This window comes from Periplaneta americana, chromosome 13, assembly GCF_040183065.1.
Source record: "Periplaneta americana isolate PAMFEO1 chromosome 13, P.americana_PAMFEO1_priV1, whole genome shotgun sequence".
NCBI classification, from domain to species: Eukaryota; Metazoa; Arthropoda; class Insecta; order Blattodea; family Blattidae; genus Periplaneta; species Periplaneta americana.
Genome location: NC_091129.1, coordinates 8,131,022 through 8,148,429, shown reverse-complemented (window position 1 = coordinate 8,148,429; position 17,408 = coordinate 8,131,022). Strand labels below are relative to the sequence as shown.

The window sequence follows — 17,408 nt, the reverse complement described above, 5'->3', positions numbered from 1 at the left end:
TAAATAACCATTACCAAGTCCAAAAATACTAAGTCAATTGCTGTGTAGTACTTCCTGTATCTCTTTAGAAGATTTCCTTCGATCCTTCAATGCTAATCGACAAATCTGCCTCACATCTCTTGGACTTACTTTAGGTTTTATACCAGTCCTAAGTGTTGTTTTACAAGATTTTGTGGATTTGTACTTCTGCCATACATTCTGGACGCCAGACACTGTAGCACCATTACCAAGTTTTCTTGCAATTTCCATGAATGTGTAGCCTTCTTCTCGAAGTGTGACTGCCCTAGAAGGTGTTCAGTCCTTTCGTGGATCCATTATGATAAAATGATACAATGAAGTTTTTTGTAAAGCAATCAGGTGTTCACCTAACGAAATCTTAAGTCAGACAAATGATAGAAACACACTAATAATGTTCACATTTTATGCCAACAGTGCTCAACAATGCTTCTACCGATCAAAAATAATCTTAAAATCAACAATGGACTAGTTTTTATTACAGTAAATAATGGAAAATTATAATGAAATCTGAAATTAATATTTAGATCTCAAACGACAAGAACATAATTTCCCACATAGTAATGATCATTTATTGTTAAAATATTCAGGATTTAATATAATATCTTTATTATAACCCCATAATTAACGAATCAGTCACGAGTAACATTTTCAATTGTAGAAATCTGTGAATGAATCAAGATGTTATAATAATTCAGTACAAAATCAAAAAGTTTCCAGAATTATGGCCACCAGTGTATACCCAATTGTAGTGTTAATACATGCATGCATACATACATACATACATACATACATACATACATACATACATACATACATACATACATACATACATACGCACATACATAAACCTCTTGATTATCCTTCAGAGCTGCTGTATTCAGAATTTAAAGTATTTGACTTCTATCAAATTTATAACAATGTATTACTGAATTTCGTACATAAAAACCGAAATATATTTAATTTATATTCACATAAATATAAAACCAAAAGATCAGACAACATAGGCTATGCTTGATAGTGCCTAAATGTACTACAAAAGTAGCATATAATCACAGTAGCAACTTCGATCCAAGGCTTTGTAACATGATAATAGATTAATTCCCAAACATACAATTTGCTAATGCTCCTTATTTTTAAAAAATCTATTAAAAATTTCTGTTAACAGAGAAAATTTAAAGTTCAATTATTGTGATATGTTTTTCTTCTTCTTTTTTTCTTGTATTACTTTTTACTCTGTTATTCACTTTTTTTCTTGTATTACTTTTTACTCTGTTATTCAATAAAATGTCTTAACATTAACTTATGTGGAATGTCCCCTGAGCACGAGTATGTAACTTACTCTTTCTGGGGGTGATAGAGAGTTCTTATATAAAAAAAATCAATATGTATCTTTCTTGTGGCAATGAAGTATTATTATTATTATTATTATTATTATTATTATTATTATTATTATTATTATTATTATTATTATTATTATTATTATCATCATTTACTTACTGGCTTTTAAGGAACCCGGAGGTTCATTGCCGCCCTCGCATAAGCCAGCCATCGGTCCCTATCCTGAGCAAGATTAATCCATTCTCTATCATCATATCGCACCTCCCTTAAATCCATTTTAATATTATCTTCCCATCTACGTCTCTCCCTAGAGGTCTTTTTCCCTCCTGCCTCCCAACTAACACTCTATATGCATTTCTGGATTCGCCCATACGTGCTACATGCCCTGGCCATCTCAAACGTCTGGATTTAATGTTCCTAATTATGTCAGGTGAAGAATACAATGCGTGCAGTTCTGTGTTGTGTAACTTTCTCCGTTCTCCTGTAACTTCATCCCTCTTAGCCCCAAATATTTTCCTGAGAACCTTATTCTCAAAAACCCTTAACCTATGTTCCTCTCTCAAAGTGAGAGTCCAAGTTTCAGAAATTATTATTATTATTATTATTATTATTATTATTATTATTATTATTATTATTATTATTATTACTTACAAATGGCTTTTAAGGAACCCGAAGGTTCATTGCCGCCCTCACATAAGCCCGCCATTGGTCCCTATACTGAGCAAGACTCCAGTCTCTATCATCATATCCCACCTCCCTTAAATCCATTTTAATATTATCTTCCCATCTACGTCTCGGCCTCCCTAGAGGTCTTTTTCCCTCCTGCCTCCCAACTAACACTCTATATGCATTTCTGGATTCTCCCATACGTGCTACATGCCCTGCCCATCTCAAACGTCTGGATTTAATGTTCCTAATTATGTCAGGTGAAGAATACAATGCGTGCAGTTCTGCGTTGTGTAACTTTCTCCATTCTCCTGTAACTTCATCCCTCTTAGTCCCAAATATTTTCCTGAGAACCTTATTGTCAAAAACCCTTAACCTTTGTTCCTCTCTCAAAGTGAGAGTCCAAGTTTCACAAATTATTATTATTATTTTTATTATTATTATTATTATTATTATTATTATTATTATTAATATTAATATTTATATTAATATTAATATTAATATAAACTTTACATTCAGAAGGAAATTTTTAAATGAGTATGAAGGAACTGAAGTACAAAGTAAAAGTTTCTGTAGTTGGAATAACGCCATGCCCCGCCGCGTGTTTGGTGTATAATGTCGGATCTCCTGGCACCTAGGGAGGGACAAGAGAAAAATGTGTCTGAGGGGTTGGGGCGCGTGTTAATACTTACGCCACACAAGATATGCGACCCCTCCGCCCAACGAAATCCCCTGATATGGCTCGCTGGCGGCACTTTAGCGTCGTTTCTATGCCGGATCACAGTCAAGCTGGACGAGTTAGCCAGATACTTGCCTGCATAGCATTAGCCACGGTTGTTACTTACGAGCATTCATTAATGTCATTCCACGGAGCGCCTCGCCTCGCCTCCCTCTTTTACGACATGTGGTGATTAAAGAATGAATGGGGCCTCTCCCCGTAACCCAAAATGCCTGGGGTCCAGATACAAGGGAGCGCGCGCCCGAGAAACAAATGACTTCGACGACAGCGCAGCCTTGGTAACGAGAGAATGGAAATATAAGAATTTCTTTGCAGAGATCATGTTGCGCGAGAAACGAGAAAACGTCTCGTGAAACACGGGTAACCCAGGCAACAAGAAACTCTAGTCCCTGATATCTCCACGCGGAGCGCCAGGAAGATATTAATTCTTTCTTCGCTTTTCACCGTTTATTCTTACAAGCGGATGTATTTTCTATAGATCTTTCTTGCTTTCTTTGTTTGCAATGCTACCAGACGTTACCAGGTTGCTATGTTATAATAAAATTCAGCTTTTAAATAATTTGTGGGGAACTAGTCCATAATTGCTCAATTCCTCCATTGATACGATATATGTAATACAGCCCATTATACCTTTGCATAGGACCAAAAAAAATATGTCTTTTTTTTTTTTACTTATACTTATATTTAATTAATTGGCAAAAATTTATCTTCAGCTTGTTTGGCTTTAATAATAATTCCGGAAGGAATTTCGATGTCAACAGATCCCGACATGATCATGAAATTAGAAATGGTGAACAAATTAATATTGCATATTGTACGAGGCGCATCCAGAAAGTAAGTTTCCCTATTTAAAAAAAACACATACTTTCAGGAAAACATTTATTGGCAACAGGTACAGCAATGTTTCAGCTATTTTTCAACATAGCCACCATCAGAATTGAGACACTTGTCGTATCGTGGGATCAACTTTTGTATCCCTCTGTCGTAGAACTCTGCCACCTGTGAATGGAACCAGCGTGTTACAGACGTCTTCAGCTCTTCGTCGTTGCCAAAACGCTCACCGGAGGACAGGAATTTCTTGAAGTGCAAGAAAACGTGAAAATCGCTGAGAGCAAGATCAGGACTGTAGGGTGGGTGATCAAAAACTCCCAGCCAAATTCCGTCAAAACAGCTGCTGTGCGCCGAGCCGTATGTGGACGAGCATTGTCATGGAGGAGCACAACACCTGCAGTAAGCATTCCACGCCTCTTGTTTTGAATGGCACGTCGCAATTTTCGTAGTGTTTCACAGTAACGGTCAGCGTTCACTGTTTCACCTCTTGGAAGGAAGTCAATGAGCAGAATGCCCTTCCTGTCCCAGAACACCGTGCACATCACTTTCCGTACCGACAGCGTCTGTTTGAATATCGTGCTGCCCGGAGATCCACTATGCCGCCAATGCATTGACTGCTGCTTGGTTTCCGGGGTGAAGTGCGAAATCCAAGTCTCATCGCTCGTGACGATCCTGTCGAGGAACTCGTTGCCGTCATCGTGATACCGTTGCAGAAATGTCAGTGCTGCTCCTAAATGTTGCATTTTGTGTTCGGATGTCAGGCGCAGTGTTTTGTGCATTAAAGAACTTTATCACCGACTGAACCTCGCAGGCGGCGGGAGAAGGAATGAGAGCTTCCATTTCGGACCACTGCTGCCACGCTACTGGCACCAGGTGGGACCTGTCCGGCTGGCATATGATTGATACGTCATAGATCTGTTACATATGCGCAATTGACACGGCTAATTACGTTTACTTTCAAGGGGGGAAAATCGGGAAACTTACTTTCTGGATGCGCCTCGTACATTACACAAGAGCAACACAAACTTTTTTAATTATGGGGATGAAATTATATAATAAGCTCCCCAGTCAATATATAAATTACCAATCAATAGCTTCAAAACTAGATTTTACAATTGGTTATTAAATAATCCTTTTTATTCTGTTGCTGAGTTTTTCAACACAAATTTGTATGAAATTGTATTTTAATAAATAAGTTTAATTGCAATTTAGTTAGTTTTCTTTAATTTAAAAGTTTCAAATTATTTCATGTTTTCATTGTGTTATTTAAATTTTACTGTTTCTTTTGTTAGTGTTTTTTAAAAATGTATTTATATGTTTTTCAATGTATTCTGACGGAGCCTAAAACTGTATGTCTAATGGCCAAATAAATTGAATTGAGATCCCAACAAAAAACATATTATTTATTAAATTCAGAGACTGGTAACTTAACAACAAAGAAATAATAGCATCATACATGGCCTCCTTCAACGAATAATTTTTATTCTACGTATTCTTTTTTTTTCTAGATACCAAAACAAAATACGCTAAACTAGACAATATACAAACACAAGGCGAATCTATAACTTAAAACTCTTAACAAAAAGTTTTAATTTATTCAATTACGGACTAGTGTGGCACAGAATAATGTATGAACCTTTGGTAAAATTTCATGTTTAGACCTCGGGGTAGAGGCCTTCAGCAGCAACCCTCTAGCCCTCGCTATAAACATCTTCATTTAACCGTTGATACATAAATTACAATTTTTGTTCAACCATGCCTTTTTTCCCTACTTATCATTGTTGGTAACATGCTTCATAAGTTGGCAATACTGCACGTTCTCTGGTTGTTATACAAACAAAAGAAACCACAGTGCTGTTATTACTTACCACACTATAGAAATAAATGGAGACTTTATTTAGAAAACTAATTAAATTTGATATTACAGTTCGTACAAATATTAGGCCTAAATGCTAACGATCCTCCACGCTTCTTCAATCTCTTTACCCACTAAATCCTCAACTAATGTTTCTGCTATGATCATTAAATGATTATAAAACTTGTAATTAAACTCGTATATTGAAAACATTAATATACATTTCATTAGAAACAACGACTGTTTACACTGAAACAAAATAACCTACATACTGCCTTGGCAACGACGTTCAAACTTTTTATAGGAGAAATGTTTACTTACTTACTTACTTACTTACTGGCTTTTAAGAAACCCGGAGGTTCATTGCCGCCCTCACATAAGGCCGCCATTGGTCTCTACCATCATATCCCACCTCCCTCAAATCCATTTTAATATTATCTTCCCACCTACGTCTCGGCCTCCCCAAAGGTCTTTTTCCCTCCGGCCTCCCAACTAACACTCCATATGCATTTCTGGATTCGCCCATACGTGCTACATGTCCTGCCCATCTCAAACGTCTGGATTTTATGTTCCTAATTATGTCAGGTGAAGAATACAATGCGTGCAGTTCTGTGTTGTGTAACTTTCTCCATTCTCCTGTAACTTCATCCCTCTTAGCCCCAAATATTTTCCTAAGCACCTTATTCTCAAAGACCCTTAACCTATGTTCCTCTCTCAAAGTTAGAGTCCAAGTTTCACAACCATAAAGAACAACCGGTAATATAACTGTATTATAAATTCTAACTTTCAGATTTTTTGACAGGAGACTAGATGACAAAAACTTTTCAATCGAATAATAACACGCATTTCCCATATTTATTCTGCGTTTAATTTCCTCCCGAGTATCATTTATATTTGTTACTGTTGCTCCAAGATATTTAAATTTTTCCACCTCTTCGAAAGATAAATCTCCAATTTTTATATTTCCATTTCGTACAATATTCTGGTCACGAGACATAATCATATACTTAGTCTTTTCGGGATTTACTTCCAACCCTATCGCTTTACTTGCTTCAACTAGAATTTACTTATTAAAAAAATTACTTAAATGGCGATCGTCCAGAAATAATAGCCTATGCAATACACACGCGTTAAATTAGTAACTTATAATGCACTTACCGTACTTGTATCGCAAATATACTATTTTAATTACTATACTTGTATCGCATTGTACTGTTTTCCGTGTAATAAAGAAATAAGTGACTGAAAAGTCAAATTTCTAAGCCGAAGGTCCTAGCTGAAGTCCGGTAGAGTGCTATAGGAATTTGCGGCGAACAAAGATGGTGCTGAAGCAGGAGTCCTCAAAATAGCTGCTGCCATTCTTTCAACCGCATTTCATTTCGTCATCAATCACCGCCCCATCAACAAGCGTGAGGTCGTGTTGGGCAGGCCCCTAGACATGCATCAGGAGCTTCAGACCTTATCTCCTACTTGATCCCAAAACATTGAGAGTGGGGGAAGGGGGAGAAAAGTTTGTTTCTAACAAAAAAATATTGAAGTTCCTAAACGTTGCAAACTTGAATTGTGTTTGCATGTTGCGGTATTGATAACGGTTAAAGCGCTCAACTTTGGTTTGCATGAAACCATGGCCTGTGGTTCGAACCTCACTTAGGTTATGGATGTTTGCGTTGCGATGTGATCTAGCATCATTCTAACCTCATAAAGAGTCCCATACTGTATGCAATTAATTTGGAATTGACCAAAATACGGAGTTACGGTAAAACTCTCCTAGAGTTGTGAAAACCTCAGGTGAAAGAAGCACAACAAGCAATTAATGTGCAATATTTTATGATTGTCATTTTAAGTGCCGACGAGACATTGATGAACAATTCGGCTTGGCCTGAATTTTAGAGGACCGGAGCTGACTTTGGCCCATTGTGCGCCCTATTGGGCTATATGCAAAAAGATTGTCTAACAAGGAGAGGACACGCTCTTATATCAACGAATTAAATCAGATTTTGTGACATGAAAGTACAATTTATTTATTTATTTTGATGTACCGAAGTACATATGATATTTCCATGCAGGTATTCTGCTTCATCAGATGATGAAAGAGAGATGGAACGGAGAAAAATTCTCTCCGGCGCCGGGATTTGAACCCGGGTTTTCAGCTCTCCGTGCTGATGCTTTAACCACTAAGCCACGCCGGATACTATCCCGACGCCGTTCAGAATCGTCTCAGATTAAGCTCCATCTCTTGGGTTCCCTCTGGTGGCCGCCCTCTGCACTACGTCATAGATGTCTATGCACGCAGCTTAGTGGCTTAGTGGTTAAAGCATCAGCACGGAGAGCTGAAAACCCGGGTTCAAATCCCGGCGCCGGAGAGAATTTTTCTCCGTTCCATCTCTCTTTCATCATCTGATGAAGCAGAATACCTGCATGGAAATATCATATGTACTTCGGTACATCAAAATAAATAAGATATGCGTAATAAATCACTTTGTGATTTAAAGACGGCGCCCATACCGTCGGACCCCGGCCAACCAGTCACTCATCTGAGTGCACCTCTACACATGTATGGACTTCGGTCCTGCGTGCATAGACATCTATGACGTAGTGCAGAGGGCGGCCACCAGAGGGAACCCAAGAGATGGAGCTTAATCTGAGACGATTCTAATCGGCGTCGGGGTTGTATCCGGCGTGGCTTAGTGGATAAAGCATCAGCACGGAGAGCTGAAAACCCGGGTTCAAATCCCGGCGCCGGAGAGAATTTTTCTCCGTTCCATCTCTCTTTCATCATGAAAGTACAAGACACACTGTTAGTCATACCTGGTATGGGTGGCCAATGACCCCTCGTTTTGGAAATATTGGCTGTTGTTTGTGACATACTTCTGTTAGGTGTCTAAAAGGGTAGCATTAGACTGTGTACCAGCTTAGCTCTGGTTGGATGCATAGTTGTCATCCAGGCAACACCAGTTCGAATCCTAATGCCTTCTCATTTTTTAAAGCTTGATATTATTATTATTATTATTATTATTATTATTATTATTATTATTATTATCATTATTATTATTATTATTATTATTATTATTTTAATTCACTTTCAGTTGTCAATTCCTATATTCAAAGCCATGTTGAAATATGCGTGGTATGCATCAAAATTGATAAACGAACGAGAAGTGTTTGTGAATGTGAAGGATATCTGTTTCGCAGTAGAAGTGCGGAAAAATGTGTGTGACTGTGGACAACCTTCTTTCATTTGCTGTGCATGGTGCAGGAAATATGTATGTTTGTGTGTTTTTATGACATTTATCATAATGAATCGGGACACAATGAAGTGGAATAGCTGCTACAGAAACAGAACAGACGCCAGTGACACATCTTACCTTCCTACGTGAGCAGTATTTCATTGTTTATCCTTTACAATACAATGTTAGTTAATTAGTGATTTGTTTAAAACATGATGAAGCATTCAATGCATTGAGAAATATGATATAGGTATGTAAATAGACAACTGTGATCACAATATTAATCATTATTAAAAGAAAAAGATATAGGACCAGTTAAGATTTGAACTCAGGTTGCTTGGATAACTAATCAGCATCCAACCATATGGGCTACGCCGTTACACAGTACACTTCTCCCGTTCACCATTCCTTAAATATCGCAATTAACAGATTAGGCCTACACAAAAATAAAAGGAATCAATCACTGCACTCACACACCTACTGGCACTTATGCCAGAAGTAGTGTCATATATGTAAATGTATTTATTATTATTGTTATTATTATTATTGTTATTTATGTACAATGGCTGGAGAGGGCATCCTCAGCGTATAAGACCCTAAAACGACCTCTGGCTCAAAGCCAGTAAAGTCAATAAACATCATCAACAACAACAACAACAACAATAGTCTAATGCTTCCCTATTAGGCACATAACGGAAGTATGTCACAAACAATAGCCAATATTTCCAAAACGAGGGGTGAGTTGGTTCGAATCCTACTTACGGGAAAGACAACAATGTGCTGTATCCGGGAATCGAAGCTCTTCCTGGCTTAACATAACATCAGGTATACCACAGGGTTCGGTACTCGGACCATTGTTGTTCACAATATATGTCAATGATATTACATCTCTTGTAAGGCATTGTAACTATCACTTGTATGCTGACGACCTTCAATGCTGCATCTCTTCCCGCTTAGATCGAATAAATGACGCTATAGATAAATTGAACGAAGACATTGACTCGATTGTGACATGGACAAAGAAATTCCATCTTAATATCAATCCTGGAAAGACACAAGCAATCATATTAGGACACAAACGGCAAACCGACGCTGTAAAGCACCTCGACATTTCCCCCGTTAAAGTAAGTACAGTGCATATCCCTTTCAGTTCTTCGGTAAAAAATCTTGGCATTCACATGGATAATAATCTCAACTGGGACATGCAAATCACAGAAACCTGCAGAAAAGTATATTCTATTATTCATGTGCTAAAAAGGATAAATGTTCATCTTCCCTCTTGATTAAAAAAGTCCCTTGTGCAGACCCTTGTATTTCCCTATTTTGACTATGCTGACATTTTACTGACTGACCTTTCCAGCGACAACAAAATGAAACTTCAACGTGCTCATAATTTGTGTGTACGTTTTGTAAGCAATGTTCGTAAATATGATCATATTACCCCATCCCTGGAAGCAATAGGTTGGCTTAAACTAGATAAGAAAAGAAATTTACATTCACTTCTCCTTCTCTTCGAAATCTTGAACTCTTCTATTCCTTCGTACCTGTCGTCTCGCTTCACTTACCTTTCTTCCCACCACAATCTGAACACACGCTCTCGCCATGAAACAATACTAACAATACCATCCCATCGCACCTCCTCATACTCATCCTCTTTCACAATAGCCCTGCCAAGACTCTGGAATTCGTTACCTGCTAGCATCAGGGACTGTCGAAATAAAATTGAATTCAAACGCAAACTTACTAGGCACTTGGTCAGTAATTGAGACTCGTTCAGACATGGTTTCTTGTAAATAGTTCTTTTAATCTACCACAAAATATCTCAATATCCGGTAATTTCATCACTATAGAATTTTGTTATTGTAGGTTTAATTTGTAATTTAGTAAATACAAAAATATTCTTTGTTCTTAACTTCTATGATAAAATGTCTAGGTTTCATTAATCAGGTATTCTTGTCGTACTTTAATTTTTATTGTAATTGTAATTGTAAATTTAATATTAATTGTAATCTTATTGTTCATGTTATAGTTGTAATCCCCTGGTAGAGGGGCAGAGAAGGCCTGACGGCCTTATCTCTACCAGGTTAAATAAATAAATCTAATCTAATCTAATCTAATTGGCCACCCATACCAGGTATGACTTTAAACAGCACGTCTTGTACTTTCATGTCACACAATCTTATTCCATTCGGTGATATACAGAGCATGTCCTCTCCTTGTAAGTCCGATAGGTGGTCTTGGTGACATTCGCGAATCCGATGCTGACAGATGGGTCATCATATCTCAGTCCTGATAGAGCAACATCCCATCATCGGAGTTCTCAAGGCCTGGAGACCAAGTCCTACCTTCATCAGCATAGGAAACCCTCAAGACTTCACACCAGGCACTGTTGAACTACTGCAGATGACAGATATAATCAGGGAAAAATGGAGTGTATTAGTGGCATAACAGAGGGAAATGGGGGCACTCGAGAAAAATCCTCTTTAACATGTTTTTCCTCCACAGATTAAATCACGAGCTGGCCGAGAATCGAACCCGGGCCATCTGAATAAAAGATCAGTGTTCTACCGCTTGAACCACAGATGTGACATTATGAATAATAGACGAAGTCTGTGCGACATCCTATATTTTCTTGCTTTGTGCAGCTCTGGTAAGAGGATACCGATCTGTATATACAGCGAGTTTCAGAAGTATTGGGTCAACCACATTATTTCAAAACAATTTTTCCCGATTAAAAGCATGCTAAATTCAGTTCAGCAGCAAAATATCAATCTCGATTCGGGTAAGGATTACTTTTGAAAACGGTCTTGGTTCGTGTATTAATTACCTTTGCAAAAGTCTCGGACTCGAGAAATACTTTTGAAAACAATCTCGGATTTGGAAAACCCTTTTGAAAATCTTGGGTTCGGCTAATACAATCTCGGACTTGGGCAATACTTTTGAAAATAATATCAGACTCATGGAATACTTTTGAAAATCTCAAGACTTGTGTAGGCCTAATACTCCTGAAAATAAGGTCAGAATCATGCAATACTTTTGAAAACAACCCAGACTCATGCAATACTTTTGAAAACAACCCAGACTCATGCATACGTTTGAAAATCTCAAGACTGGTATAATCCTTTTGAAAACAATCTCTGACTCGTGTAATATTTCTGAAAAAAATCTTGACGTCGGGTAATATTTTGAAAATAATTTCGTCGTTCGGTAATACTTTTGAAAACAATCTAAGACTCGGGTAATACTTTTTAAAACAATTTCAGACTCGTATAATAGGCCTACTTCTCTGAAAACAATCACAGACTTGTGCAATACTTTGAAAACAACCTCAGACTCATGCAATACTTTTGAAAACCATATCAGACTCATGCAGTACTTTTGAAAATCTCAAGACTAGTGTAATACTTTTGAAAACGATCTCACACTCGTATAATACTTCTGAAAATAATCTGGACGTCAGGTAATACTTTCGAAAGCAATCTTGACGTCTGGTAATACTTCTGAAAAGAATCCCAGACTCGTGTAATACTTCTGAAAACAATCTCAGACTGGTGTAATACTTCTGAAAACAATCTCAGACTCATATAATACTTCTGAAAACAATCTCAGAATCGTTTAATACTTCTGAAAACAATCTCAGAGTCGTTTAATACTTCTGAAAACAATTTCAGACTCGTGTAATACTTCTGAAAACAATCTCAAACTGGTGTAATACTTCTGCAAACAATATCAGACTCGTGTAATACTTCTGAAAACAATATCAGACTCGTGTAATACTTCTGAAAACAATCTCAGACTGCTGTAATACTTCTGAAAACAATTTCAGACTCATGTAATATTTCTGAAAACAATATCAGACTCTTGTAATACTTCTGAGAACAATTTCAGACTCGTGTAATACTTCTGAGAACAATATCAGACTCGTGTAATACTTCTGAAAACAATCTCAGACTCGTGTAATAGTTCTGAAAACAATCTCAGACTCGTGTAATACTTCTGAAAACAATGTCAGACTCGTGTAATGCTTCTGAGAACAATCTCAGACTCGTGTAATACTTCTGAGAACAATCTCAGACTCGTGTAATACTTCTGAGAACAATCTCAGACTCGTGTAATACTTCTGAGAACAATCTCAGATTCGTGTAATACTTTTGAAAACAATCGTGGGCTCGGGTAGTACTTAAACAATCTCTGGAAAGTTTGGAGTTCGAGTTGAGAGGTGAACAGGTCGGGCCGGGCTTCAAATTTTGCCCCATGCAGACGTTTGTTTTATAGTAACTGCCGATGCAACAGATGATATAATTTGTTTCTTTAGATCTCCACCGGCATTATGAGAGTTCAATACATGATAGGATGATTTGATTCGTCATGAGGAACGTTTTCGTCACGTCATGTACACGTCATGACATAATTAACGATTCAATTAGCGTTAATTAAAATGCTATTTAAATTAGAATAAAATGAATTTTGAGTACATTGATATACGGTACAAACTTGGTGCTGACATGTGTCCATTGATAGACCTGCACTCCAGTCCTGGTTTAGTTGGAATATGTTCAGCATTGCTGCTCTCCGCTCAATGACTACTTGTGTTGCTCTATTTCCAGAACCCCCTTGCGTTATATTACGTTGGTGCTATTGAGGGCTGCAAATTAAACATTATAACATTAAGTACACTCCAGTTACATGGCGTATATAATCGGTGAATAGTTCTCAAGTTAGCTGGCATGCACACACATTACTGCAGCTTCATTCCTCATTAATTAGGAAATGAGATCAGGATAAAATGCTTTTGGAAAATTAAAAAACAAAATATGTTCAGACTGAAATTCACGAACATGTTTATATATCTAAAGAATCTCTGCTTATATAACATACTAGTGGCTTGTGCAGCAAATGCTGCAAACTAAGTTGATTAGAAGTTCAAATAAAAGTTTTTCAGATTTATTTTCAATGAAGAATAGGCCTACCAGTCATTTTAAAAGTTATTTGCTTCCATAATAATGAAACATACTCTCTCTGGCCATAGAGACTCAATAGAATGCAAGATAAAAGTTTTCAAGTACTACTTGAGGATTGTGCATGGAGATCAGTCTCTTATTAGAGCGGTCTGTTATAGGGAGCAACTCGAGAGGAGAGACCAAGTAACCTGGGCAGGTAGATTAAGCAGAGGGTTGGAGGAAATAGGCATGGGATTTATAATCGGGGAAGATTGCAGGAACAAGCGAAATGTCTGGCGGAAAGTCAAGAAACGCCTGAAGGATATAGACAGGCAAATAACAGAAGGGGAATGTAGGGATAAGGTTGCTCTGGAGATCCAATCGACGATCAAAACAAATTGGGGGGCCGAACTATATCTCTATGGAGGTAGCACAGAAGGTAGACTGGGTTTAATCTGGTTTCGTCTAGGAGCCTGGAGGGCACTTAAAACCGTCAACGAAGAGGGGGCAAGAATATGTCCTCTTTGCGGTAAAGGCGAGACATCACACCACATTTTGTCGGAGTGTGAAGCCACAGAAGCTCTGAGGAAACGATTTTTTTTTTTTGGTCTTTCTTTAGGAACTAATTTTTGCGCTCTCTCCAGACAATACTGGAGAGAATCACGCATTGCCATTGTATATTATATATCACTGCCACCGGCTGTATACCCAATTGTAGTTGGCTGGTGTTTGCCGTTAGAATAGCAAGACGCCGTCATCTGTTATTCGATGACAAAGCACGTGAAGGCCGTCGGAAGAAGCGCCGTGAAATCTAATCTGCAATTTGAGAGTTCCCTGTCCTTTCAATTTGCGACTTATTGAGTGACCTCGTATATTTAATAGACTATTTATATTATCCGAACTAGGGCATACATCGTTTATAATAAGAGTGGAATATATATGGGGAAGGGCATATAGGTCCGTGGCCCATTTCTTATAGGGCTCATCCCGACATTTGTCTTACGCCTGAGGAAAACCACGGAATACCTTAGGCGAGATGAGTTGTCTCATGTATAAGAGACTAGCCAATTTGGCTATTATGTAGGAGGTGATTGCTGTCATGAGCCTTGTTGAATCGTCTCAATTTTGAGACAAGCCATTTGGCTATATGATGGCTCAATTACGAAGAGGGGGAGAGATGTAATTAGTTGATTAATTTAAAGTAATTAGGGAGATTAATGGGGATATGAGTGCAGGTCCGTGGCCCATTTCTTTTAGGGCTCATCCCGACATTTGTCTTAGCGCCTTAGGAAAACCACGGAAAAACCTTAGGCAGGATGTCAAAAAATCGTTGTGTAGACTAGGAATCGAACTCGCACTCTTCTACACGAGACGCAGAAGTCTTAGAGTCTGAGCTATGGAAACGACAACAACACGCTTTAGCCAACTGAGCTAAACAGACAAGATACCCAATTGTAGTGTTAATAAATACTTACATACAATTACATGCAGTAGGACATTGTGAAGTTTTTACACTGAAATAATTTCCTTGATGTATGTCAATATAAATTAACATCAATATTAATAAATGATATAAATAAATATAAATATCCACATCATACGCCATTAAATATATGAAAAAGACCCACACTACTTGATTAATAACTATAAAAATATGTCATTTTTAGTAACAATAATTTTAACTTACGTAAGTTTTGTAGTTTTTAGTAACATGTACTTTATATATTATACAGCCGTCACTTAGTAAGTTATACAAATGAAAATCTAAGGTATTCTCTACGTCTACTTAGCTATATAACCCCAAAAGGTTTGAGTTTCATATCATCAATAGGCTATATAATTAATATGTATATTAGTGACAAATACATAATGGCATTAACTATAATAATATTTCACTTTTAATGGTGATAATGTCATCAAACCATTTCAAGTTTCGTAGTTTTTAATATCCAATACACAGCTGTACCCAGAAAATTACACACCACAGAATCAGACCTGTAAGTTATTTTTAGTAAAGTCTTGAAAGTTTTTAACAACCAATTATAGAGACGTTATAAAAATTACACAAATGAAGATCGACATATTGTTGTCATTATGTCACAGAATTTGCTCTGATTTGCTCTAAATATGTCAGAAATCCTACAGGTCATGGCCTTCGTGTAATATTGTTTATTGCACTGTGTGTTTTGTTTTATTCGGAAATGCCATTAGTTCTCAAAACTGACGAAAGATGGGTTTTGGAAAATAGGAAAATTATATAGGAAAATTAACGCTTCACTGAAAGTTACTATTTTTCTGAAAGTCCATGGATGCCAAGCTTCAAAATGACGGGTCATTCATTAAAATCCATTCAGCCGTTTTCTTGTAATTTTCATTACCAGTTCAAATTATATATATAGATACTGTTGTACGAGCTTTTACAGTATGTAAAGAAGTCAACTTAGGTGTCACTTCTTGCTCGTTTTAATATTTATCACAACTGCAATTAACTATAACAAAAAAGAAACTATACCGCGTGATTTAGTAAAATAGTGCAGAAGTAAGCAGTAATTAGAGAATGTTCTACACGACATTTTGGGATATGGAATTTGGGGTCTGTGAGACCACATTAAGGCGATCAAGTTGGTTTTTCTGTAGGCCTAAAATCGGCTTTGGAGATTACACTACTCCATCGATTATTTAGAATGCAATTGAATTTAAATAAAGCAACAAAACAGTACGGTGTTGTCTGTTGTGACGGGAATCCATGTCCCTGCATACCAGTAAAGCATCATGTCACAAACACGTTCACGTCTGAGTATTCTTGGCAAAGTAAATATTATTCAAGGCGTATAGAAAACGGCTTAAATATTAAGGATATTGCTGGAAAGTTTGAGGTAATATTTCTTTGTTTATTTATTTTTATTTATTTACTTAGTTACTTATTTATTTATTTTTATTTATTAATTTTCATTTATATAATTTTATAGCTCGCGCAAGAAACGATTACCGAAAAGCAATCGTCATCTGTATAGCTCTACTGATAAATTGTTAGTGTTTGTAATTTGAAGTAGTTTGCATGATATATATTATCAATTTCTGTATATCACAACTGGTTGAATTGTTTATGCCTTAAATTTAATTAAATTGTTTTGTATTATAATATACCTCAACTTATGAATGATCGTTTGCGTTTGTAAATTTAATAATCTGATTGGCTATGTATTGTATACTTTTAGTAGAGCCATCGATGTAGCTTCAGTCGGCAGACTCGCTGGGCTGCTGATCCGGAGCTGCGTTCGGGCTTGGGTTGGATCCCCCTTTGGACTCTGGTTTCTTCGGAGGTTTTCCCCAGCCGTGGGACTGAAGCCGGATGGTCTATGGCGAGTCCTTGGCATCAACCCCTTTGATTTGATTACCCCCTTTGATTTGATTACCTGGTTGGGTTTTTCCGAGGTTTCCCCCACCGAAAAGGCAAATGCCGGGTAATATTTTGGCGAATCCTCGGACCTCATCTCATCTCACTACATCTCGCCAAAATGTAAAAAAAATTCTACAAAATTGTAAAAATTGTAGAAAATTACTAAATTGTAAAACTATAAAAATTTGTAAAAATTGTAATTGTAATATTGTAAAATGTTGACATGTTCCACATCTTAAAGCTTCATTGCTCATGTAAGATCTATGGAATAAAATAAATGAATGAATGAATGAATGAATGAATGATGGCGTTGCTGTCTGTTTTGACGTGTGTATGTAGGCACGCCGAGGGGGGAGAGGTGCGAGCCGATGGAAATCTGTCTCTTCCAAGAAGA

General features: G+C 37.2%; 1 protein-coding gene and 2 non-coding genes across 3 annotated transcripts in view; 2 read left to right on the top strand and 1 right to left on the bottom strand.

The window, feature by feature from the left end:
* The window catches only part of LOC138711714 (nucleoredoxin-like), a 498,087-nt gene that overhangs the window by 125,648 nt on the left and 355,031 nt on the right, over window positions 1-17,408 (top strand). The window lies entirely within an intron of this gene.
* Window positions 7,565-7,636, bottom strand: TRNAS-GGA (transfer RNA serine (anticodon GGA)). Its single transcript has one exon. It is a non-coding gene; the product is annotated as a tRNA-Ser (tRNA).
* Window positions 8,121-8,192, top strand: TRNAS-GGA (transfer RNA serine (anticodon GGA)). The gene has a single exon. It is a non-coding gene; the product is annotated as a tRNA-Ser (tRNA).